This window comes from Triticum aestivum, chromosome 4A, assembly GCF_018294505.1.
Source record: "Triticum aestivum cultivar Chinese Spring chromosome 4A, IWGSC CS RefSeq v2.1, whole genome shotgun sequence".
Taxonomy (NCBI): Eukaryota; Viridiplantae; Streptophyta; class Magnoliopsida; order Poales; family Poaceae; genus Triticum; species Triticum aestivum.
Genome location: NC_057803.1, coordinates 361,254,147 through 361,264,947, shown reverse-complemented (window position 1 = coordinate 361,264,947; position 10,801 = coordinate 361,254,147).

Here is a 10,801-nt window from a genome sequence, read left to right as displayed (position 1 = left end):
CATTAGATTGGGGGTGAGCCACCGATGCTACATCAAGCCGGATGTGCTCAAGTTGGCAAAATTCTTCCATCTCTCCCTTTGACAGATTAGTACCATTATCAGTTATAATACTGTGTGGAAAGCCAAACCGGAATATCACTTTTTTGATGAATTGAAGCGTCGTGACCGCATCACACTTACTGAATGGCTCTGCTTCCACCCATTTGGTGAATTTGTCAACTGCCACTAATAAGTGGGTCTTTTTGTCCTTGGAACGCTTAAAGGGTCCAACCATATCAAGCCCCCAAGTCGCAAATGGCCACGTTATTGGAATCATCCTCAACTCCTGAGCTGGAATATGAGCACGGCGTGCGAATTTTTGACAACCATCATATCTTTTGACTAAGTCCTCCGCATTAGCGTGAGCTGTTAACCAATAAAAACCGTGGCGAAAAGTTTTAGCAACCAAAGACTTTGAACCGGCGTGGTGACCACAATCCCCTTCATGGATTTCTCTTAGAATCTCACAACCCTCTTGAGGAGAGACACAACGCTGAATTGCCCCTGAAACGCTGTAACAATGTAACTCTCCATTGAGTATGGTCATTGATTTGGAACGCCGGATTATTTGTCGGGCCGAGGTTTCATCCTCCGGTAATTCGCCCGGTTCATGTAAGCTAGGTATGGGATTGTCCAATCTAGTATGACATGCAAAGCTGCCACCAATTGAGCCTCCGGATCAGGAATAGCCAACTCCTCTTCTGTTAGTATCTTGACCGATGGATTATGCAGCACGTCAAGAAAGACATTTGGTGGGACCGGTTTACGCTGAGAACCAAGGCGGCTTAAAGCGTCTGCCGCTTCGTTCTTTCGCCGGTCTATATGGTCCACCTGATAACCCTTGAAGTGACCAGCCACTGTGTCCACCTCTCGTCGATATGCAGCCATGAGTGGGTCTTTAGAATCCCAAGTGCCAGACACCTGTTGAGCCACCAGATCTGAATCCCCAAAGCACTTAACCCGGCTTAAGTTCATCTCCTTAGCCATCCGAAGACCGTGGAGTAAGGTCTCATACTCAGCTGCATTGTTAGTACAGGGGAACATTAAACGGAGGACATAACAAAACTTGTCACCTCTTGGGGAAGTTAGTATGACTCCAGCCCCCGAGCCCTCCAACTGTCTGGATCCATCAAAATGAATAGTCCAATACGTGTTATCTGGCTTTTCCTCTGGTGCCTGCAACTCTGTCCAATCATTGATGAAGTCCACAAGTGCTTGGGATTTAATGGCTGTGCGAGGTGTGTATTTGAGCCCGTGAGGTCCAAGCTCAATAGCCCACTTAGCAATCCGGCCAGTTGCTTCTCTGTTTTGAATAATATCTCCCAGAGGGGCTGAACTGACCACTGTGATAGATGACCCTGAAAATAATGTTTGAGCTTTCGGCTTGCCATAAACACTCCATACACCAGCTTCTGCCAATGTGGATACCTCTGCTTTGCTTCAATGAGTACCTCGCTGATATAATAAACCGGTCATTGAACCGGATACTCCTTTCCAGCTTCCTTGCGCTCCACCACAATGGTCACGCTAACAGCTCGGGCATTAGGAGCCACATACAGCAGTAACGGCTCTTTATCGATTGGGGTTGCAAGCACAGGCGGTTCAACTAACTGCCTTTTCAGATCCTCAAATGCTTTATCAGCTGCCTCGCTCCAGAAAAAATCATTTGTTTTCTTTAGCATCTGATATAAAGGAATAGCCTTCTCCCCAAGGCGACTGATAAACCGGCTCAAAGCCGCAATCCGGCCAGCCAAACGTTGAACATCATTGATACACGCCTGTTTAGCCAAAGATGTAATTGTTGAGATTTTTTCTAGATTAGCCTCAATGCCTCTGTTTGACACCAGAAAACCCAAGAGTTTGCCTGCCGGTACACCGAAGACACACTTTTCCGGATTAAGCATCACCTTGTAAATCCGGAGGTTGTCAAAGGTTTCTCTCAAGTCATCTATCAATGTTTCCTCCTTCCTGTACTTTATCACAATATCATCCACATATGCATGAACATTACGCCCAATCTGCTTATGAAGACAATTCTGAACACAGCGCTGATAAGTCGCCTGGGCACTCTTGAGCCCAAAGGGCATGGAGACATAGCAGAAGGCTCCAAAGGGAGTTATGAAAGTTGTCTTCTCCTGGTCCTTAACTGCAATTTTGATCTGATGATAACCAGAATAAGCGTCCAGAAAACACAAACGGTCACAACCCGCCGTAGCATCAATGATCTGATCAATACGAGGGAGGGCAAAGGGGTCTGCAGGGCAAGCCTTGTTCAAGTATGTGTAATCCACACACATACGCCAAGTGCCGTTTTTCTTAAGAACCAGCACCGGATTGGCTAACCACTCTGGGTGAAAGACCTCCACGATAAACCCTGCGGCCAACAACTGAGCTACCTCTTCACCAATAGCCTTGCGCCTTTCTTCATTAAAGCGATGGAGAAACTGCCGGACCGGTTTAAACTTAGGATCAATGTTAAGTGTGTGCTCAGCGAGTTCCCTCGGTACACCTAGCATGTCAGAAGGTTTCCATGCAAAGATGTCCCGGTTCTCACGGATGAACTCGATGAGCGTGCTTTCCTATTTGGGATCCAGGTTAGCACTGATGCTGAACTGCTTGGATGAATCGCCAGGAACAAAATCAACCATCTTAGTATCTGTGGCCGATTTAAATTTCAACGCCGGATCGTGTTCCGTAGTTGGCTTTTTCAAAGAAGTCATATCTGCCGGATCAACTTGGTCCTTATAAAATTTCAACTCCTCAGTGGCACAAACCGACTCAGCATAAGCCGCATCACCTTCCTCACATTCCAAAGCGATCTTCCTGCTCCCGTGTACTGTGACGGTCCCCTTATGACCTGGCATCTTAAGCTGCAGATACACATAACACGGCCTCGCCATGAACTTAGCGTAAGCCGGACGCCCAAACAAAGCATGATAAGGACTTTTGATTTTTACCACCTCAAAAGTCAATGTTTCTGATCTGGAATCATGATGATATGCAGACTTACCAGGTACCACACCATGAAAAACGGTGTTTGATGGTTTAAGATTCTTATCTATCAACCCCATACGACGGAAGGTATCGTAATATAGAATGTTGATACTACTTCCCCCATCCATGAGTACCTTAGTGAACTTATATCCCCCGACTTGAAGGGCCACCACCAATGCCAGATGACCCGGATTGTCAACCCGGGGCGGGTGATCCTCTCTACTCCACAAAATGGGTTGCTCAGACCAGCGCAAATATTGAGGCACCTCCGGTTCAATAGAGTTTACCGCCCTTTTGTGAAGCTTCTGATCGCGCTTACACAAGCTAGTGGTGAAGACATGATATTGCCCACTATTTAACTGTTTAGGATTGCTCTGATAACCCGACTGCTGCTGCTACTGCTGGTTCCCCTGATGGTTGTAACCTCCCTGGTTGCCCTGATTCCCTTGACTGTTGTACCCGGTTTGATTGCCCTGGAATCCTGAACCGGAGCTGCCACCTCCATAACCCGGCCCGTGGAAACCACCTCCTGAACCGCCGAGCGGGCCATTATCATACTGAAACATATTGGAATTCTTGAAATCTTGCATGATATAGCAATCATTCCAAAGATGCGATGCTGGCTTCTCCTTTGATCCATGCTTTGGACAGGGTTGGTTTAACAGGCGCTCCAAATTGGGGCCCGAACCTCCACCTCTCTGGGGCTGCTTGCCCTTACGGCGCTGACCATTGTCCTGAGCATTGGTGTTAGCCACAAAGTCCAAGCTGTTGTCGGCCTTGCGCTTACCATTGTTCCCATGGCCTGCTGGATTATGCTGCTGACCCTTGGTGTTGTCGTTCTTTTTCCCTTTCCCCGGTTTGTCCTCCTCTGAGTCAGGGTCCTTGGTAGTATCTGAATCAGCGTATTTAACCAAAGCGGCCATTAGCATTGACATATCATTGCAGTGACGTCTGAGCCTTCCTAACTTCTGTTTGAGCGGCAGAAAACGGCAATTGCCCTCCAACGTTAGCACTGTGGTGTCTGCATTGATACGATCTGATGAATGCAAAATAGCTGAGACCCGCTTCACCCAATGGGTCGTGGACTCCCCATCCTCTTGGACACAAACGGCCAGATCCACAATTGACATGGGCTGCTTACAAGTATCTTTGAAGTTCTGGATAAACCGGTGCTTCAATTCGGCCCATGATCCGACAGAGTTAGTTGGTAAGCTCTTCAACCAGGTACGAGCTGTCCCTTCCAACATCATGGTGAAGTATTTAGCACATACTGCTTCATCCACATCCAACATCCCCATTGCCATCTCGTAGCTTTCAACCCACGCCTCTGGTTGCAGATTGGCGGTGTAATTGGGTACCTTACGAGGTCCTTTGAAATCCTTAGGCAGTCTCACATTACGCAGGGCAGGGGTAAGACACGGCACCCCTAAGGAACTGAATACCACAACTGGCTCTACTGAAGCGGTAGGGTGAACCGGAGTAGGTTGACGGACTCCGTGCAGAGCGGCTAACTCGGCCTCTCGACGTGCGCGACCATGATCCACCACATCCTGCGCATTAGCACCTCCCCCGGCCGGGTTGTGCCCTCGCGGCGAGTTACGGCGACGTGCACTGCTTGACACGGCCGGTTCATCCTCAACGTGCCTACTGTAGCTCCGGCTTGGACGGGGGGTGGAATGAATCCTCTCACGACTGTGTGAATAAGCCTGCTACTGGTTTAGAGCTGTTTGAAGGAGATCTCTGGCCCGTCGTGTCTCAACCGCTACTGGTGACTCGCCGTCGGTGGGGAGGGCTGCCAATCGTGAAGCGGCTGCCACAATGTTGTCCAACGGGTTGGAGTAATGCCCAGGAGGTGTTGGAACATATTGTGTTACAATGTTGTTCTGATGAGGCGGGTCCATCGTACGTGGCTGAACCGGCACTCTTGTTCCTAGCACCTCCGTCCGGTTTAATATTGGTTGGTTACTCATTCCTGCTCCCGGCGTATTGAAGAGATTTCTTGGCTCATAACTGGACGGGAGATGCAACCGGTATCTTCTTCTCATGACTTCTTCTGAAGCGTTCTGATCCAGCCTAATCCGGTAGGCCTGAGCTTCCAACTCGGCCCGTTCCGAAGCCATCCTAGCATTCTCTGCCTCTAGATACGCTTTAGCCTGGGTTATCTCATCCTTTACCTTTGCGATCTCCGTGTTGTGCTGATCCCGGGCTGTTGCGTCCACCTCCGCGGCCATCAATGTTGCCAAAGCGCCAAACAAGTCGGACAGAACTTGAGCCGGATGTGGCGCAGAGCCCCCTGCCCCCGTTGGTGTGGCTGTTGCTGAACCGGAGAGCATCGCCACGGCGGTTGATGAGTGGGGTGCTGATTGTGTACCAGCCATGAAGATAGCGGCCCGATTGGGCAAATCAGGGGAGTCCAGAATACTGTTGCCCTCATAACCTCCACCAATCCAGCCATCCTGCAACTGGTAGAGCGATTCGGTCTCTCCAGAAGACTCGTCGTCGGAGCAGATAACGGTTTCTCCATCGGATGCCGGTCCGTCCTCATATCCTGCTCCATGGATGATGCCTATGAAAACATGCTTCACCACGAGGTGAACCGGGGAAGGGCTTGAACATTGAGCTGTCTTGATGATGTCGGTGCAGGTGTCCGGCTCAGGGCCCGGTTCGCCAATCTTGCTGATGAAGACGTGAATTCCACCAAAGGGGACCTGGTACCCGTATTCAATCGAATCGTCCTCGGGGCCCCATCCTGCGTTGTCGATGTAGAGCTTGCCGCGACGACTCTTCGTCATCCGGCCCACAGCATATCCCTTGAGTCCATCAAAGCTGCCCTTTAAGAACTCGAAACCATCATGTGATAGCCCCACAGTGGGCGCCAGGTAGAACATAGTGAGATTATGTAAGGAGTGCATGCAGAAATCCAGAGTGATGGTAGCAACCTGTGTATAGACCCAAAACCAATGATAGCATGAAGATAATGTCTTCAGTTAAAAAATACAGATAATGGCTTATTTACTGTTTGTTTCCCACCCAACATGAAACTCATAGTAGACACCAGAGATTAACCAGATAGTAGATAGATACTATTGATTGCAGCCCCGATATGTACCCCACAACCATTTAAAAACTCAAGTTTGACCGTTAATTTGGAGCTGACTTAGAGTCTAATCAGTGAACAAGACGATAAAGTAGCATGTAATATTAAGTGATGCATAATGTAAGCAGACACGAAAGAGTGCGACCTCTCTTGCGGACCCGTGTAGTCCTCAAGGTCATCTGCTCGGTTGATGATAGTAATGTAGTTGTCATGGCTGCCCGCGGCGGGGAAGAAGATATGAGGCGGCGAAAGACAGTCTGGAGGCCGGATCCCTGCTGTGCTGGACCCTTTTGTTGTTGGAGCAGCTGAGTTGGGGTGGACGACGGTGCAGCAGGAGCGGAACAAACCACACAAGGTTTTCTTTGACAACTATTTATAAGAGAAGTAATTCTATAAGTGCTCGTTTGAATTGGAGGATTCTAACAACGCAGAGATAGGAAATACACAGTAATAGGATAGGAATGCATGTGCAAAACAGAGAATTTAAAAACATGGGATTTTTGCTGATCTGGGTGTTTAGTTCACAAGAATTGGAAGATCACAGGATGCAAAGAAGCATGGTGAGATTAAGTCAAACCACAAGAAAATGTACGGTTATAATGCTATTATGCTACTATCTCTTAGTCTTATGCTTCATGAATAGGAATTTGAAAAGGAGGACAAGTGGATATTAAAATTCCTACGGTTTTTCTTTCAAAGAGACACTAAAGGAACAAATCCTACAGTTTTCCTTTGCTCCATTCCTTTGAACCAAATGCATGAATAGTAGTACCATAGGAAACTTTCCAATTCCTATGTTTTCCTTCACTTTTCCTTTCAAGCACTAGCGATTCTAGTAGGCAGGCTTGAGCAAGGAAAAGCCTACACTCAAAAATGTTTTTGTGCTACTTCTACTACTTTGGACCCAGGCCACTGCCCTACTAGCTCAACTCACAGTCCCATCGACAAATGCATAGCTCAAACGCGCAGAGATAAATAATGATGGCATTCGAGAGAGTCCATCATGGATAGCTAAGTTGCCTGGTACCTCACTGCTTGTCATATAGTAGGAGAAAATAATCATATTTCACGTTACTACGTGTGCTCGGTGGACAATATATATATAACATGTAGAGTAAAAAAGAGATGCAGCAAGTGTACAACCTCTTTGGCGAAGCCATGTCGATCTCCGCGTGATTGGGTTGGTCGGTGAGGATGCTCCGGCTGACATGGCTGTCGGAGGAGGGGAAGAAGATCTTAGGCGTCTGGAGATGGAGCTCACGGTACTGCTTCGCTGTGATGGAGGGTTTCATCGTTGGAGCAGCTTCGGTGAGTTGTACGACGCCGAGGCTGAAGTAGGACAAGAGAGACAACATTAACCTGAGTGGAATTCTAATAGCATATCCAATAGATGACATAAAATACATAACCACAAAGTGCTAGATGTAAAATACATCAGCCGCTCATCTCTGAACTTAACTGTCGAAACTGAATTTAACTGTCGAAACTGAACTTAACTGTCGAAACTGAATTTTACTGTTGAAACTAAACGCACTAGTAGCAGAAAAGCAGTAGCAGCAGTGTGTGCGAGAGCCGGGGAAGCTGGTCATGTAGCAGCATCAGTCAACTAACACTACCGGCCAAACCGCCGCCCCCGCCGCCCGCGGCCGGCGGTTCGCCGCCCCGCCCGCCCCAAAATCACTCCCCACCGCCGGTCTGCGGCCGCCCAGGCCATCCCTCTAGCCCCTCCCCCCCCCCCCGTGCCGAGCTTTTTCTTCGGCAATCCCCACGCCACCGCCCCACCACCGCCAGCGACCACCGCTCCCACCCTGAACCCTAAGATAGATAGTGGGGTACCTCTCCAGCAAGCCCCCCTCCCCGTTGCGGCTGGTTCTTCCTTAACTCTGGCAAGCCCCCCCCCCACCCCACCCCACCCCCACCCCCTGAAAATTGACTGACCCAAAAGTTGATTCAGTCGACTGAAGTGTAGCCAAATCGGAGCAGCATCGCAAGCAAGAGCAAGACGAGAGCAGCAGCGCGAGCAAGAGCAGACCAGGTAGGGGACCAAGAGCAAGAGCATAGAAGCAGAGCGAGCGAGAGCTAAAGCAACAGCAGCTCCTAATGATGTGGACATCGCCGCCAAGGGAGCGACACCGCCGTGGATGGAGCCACGCCATGTCAGCTCGGGACCGAGCACCGGCAGCACCGTGAGATCGAATCAAGAAGAAAATGCGGAAATTAGTGTACAACCTCTTTGCTGGCGCCAATTAGGCCTCAGCTTCATCTAAGGAAACGGTGATGATGCTGCTCTTCCGGTGGTGCAGGTGAAGACGGTGGTGTGGGAATGGAGGAGGCGTGAAAGACGAGGGGAACATCAGGGCAGCTCCTTGGACATGGAGGACGGGGTGGCTGAACCGGTGGGACGACGAGATCGATCCTCATCCGGTACGATGGATGAGGGACGTCGAGGTGTTGTTGTGGATGACGTCGTCAGGGAAGAGGCTCCGGCTGAGTGGCGGATGGAGGAGGGTGTGGGGCTTCGTGGGTTTTCGCGGCCTCGGTGTACAAATGGGTGGACCGATGGGATGGGAGTGGGGAACCATGGCTTAGGGACCCGCTTGTCCGAAATGTGGGGTAAGTTACGGAAGTACCCCCACCAATTTGTGCTAGACGGTTCTTTCGGTTCAGGGGTATCACGGGCATTTCGCGTGTCGGGATTTCGCATGAGGCGGGAGTTTTCGCGCGTGTTGTAATTTTGGGATAGTAAGGTGCGGGTTGAGATGGAGGGAGTTTTCGGAGCACAACGAGACAAAGAAGTATCTTAAATATTTCGGGGTAACAAGGCACGGGTTGAATTTCCGAACAATCCTAACGTGTAATGTACCAAATCAATTCGCACTTTCGTCGATGAAAAAACAAAAAAAAATCAATTCGCACCACACAAGAGATTCTAGTCCCGTATATTGTACCAAACCAATTCGCACTACAAATGCCATTCAAAACTTTGAATCGTGTTATGTTCAATTAAAATATTTCGCTACGTGTATAATGCATGCAACCTGCTACTCAAATGAATGTTTTAGTACATTCCAAACGTATATACTACCGCTTCAATATGAACTAAATTTGAATTCGTTTCTCTATTTGAATAAGATCTCCAATAATGATTGTTGTGAAGTAAAACCATTTGAATTCGTTTCTCTATTTTAATAAGATTTACAATCATCATTATTGTCAAGTTAAACCATCGTTTGTGTATTATCTTCACAGCACAGCACATGATTACTATCGAGTTAGATATGAACTATGTGTACTATATGAACTCGAACTCGATTTTTTGAATCCACTTTATGTTGATTTCAAATCACAGTACATTTCAAGCTCTAGCTTGATCTTCATAATCTAAACCATGTCTCATATGTATAATGTGTTTATCACATAATGTATGGTGCCCCGCCCCCTACTCTTACAAGTATTTAGATGTGAGTTGCAAACACCACACATTACCACAAATTCAAATAAAATGTGAGATTGTTCGATATATAGTATTGTTTAGATTGTTTGATATTTAGTTGTAAGCTGCAAACACCACACAGTATCACAAATTCAAATAAAATGTGAGATTGTTCGATGCATAGTATGGTTTAGATTGTTCGACATTTAGCTGTGAGTTGCAAACACCATGCATTATCACGTTAGGGTATAACATGTGCAAAACCACAGCACGCGTATCACCGCTATATTGATGCATGCATATGTTTATAACACTATGATCTCCTATTCAAATATGTGAATCCACTTTCATATCAAATTATCATCTTTGTTAGTTTCTTACACCCACACAATCCTCCAACCTTTGTAGCTAGCACTAACTTTCACTCATGCATGCACATGCCCTCCTCGCCCTCCCCATCCCTCAGCATTCTATCCATCGCGCACATTCTTTCTTTATGTCGTTCTCCCACAGTATCCACAACTCCTTTCCGACACACACCGATCGATAAACCTCTCCAGCGATATCTGCCTACAACATACACACGCACCTTCCATCTCCTCCTTTCTGTGTCCATGCCTCGTGTCTCTCATATGGTGCCACACACGTGTAAACTCTCGACCCTCTTTTCATCGATCTCACAATCGCACACTCCTCCCCCTATCTAGCTAGCAGCTCGGCATCTTGCACCACCTCCTAGCTCCATTCTCTCTGTCTGTCCATCTCGCTGGGCCTTATTTGCCTCTAACAAATGGATGTACACCGACCGATCTCCCGCTATACATATAGCTAGCTATGTCCTTATAACTCGATTTTCCCCACGCATCGATCGATCTACCTCATTAGTTATGTCTCTCCCTTCCTCCGACAAACAACAATTGATCTACCGATCTAGTTAGGTTTGCTTACCAGACACATGGTTCCCCTTCATCATCCATGCATGCGTCCCGACACATCTATCATGCACAGGCACACACAGAAACACATCCCCACTCTTATTGATTATATTGCAATTCTACCCTCAGTTTGTCTAGTAGGCCTATCCCACCATCTTCTAGAAGCAACTCCATCACCCATCCATCACTCTACCCCTCTCCCTCGCCCTCTCTCTCTCCTCTTTCTCTCTCTCTGTCCAACCTATTTCACGTCCTTCAGTTATGTATGGGTGTCGACTGATCTCCCTCAAGACATAGTTGGGT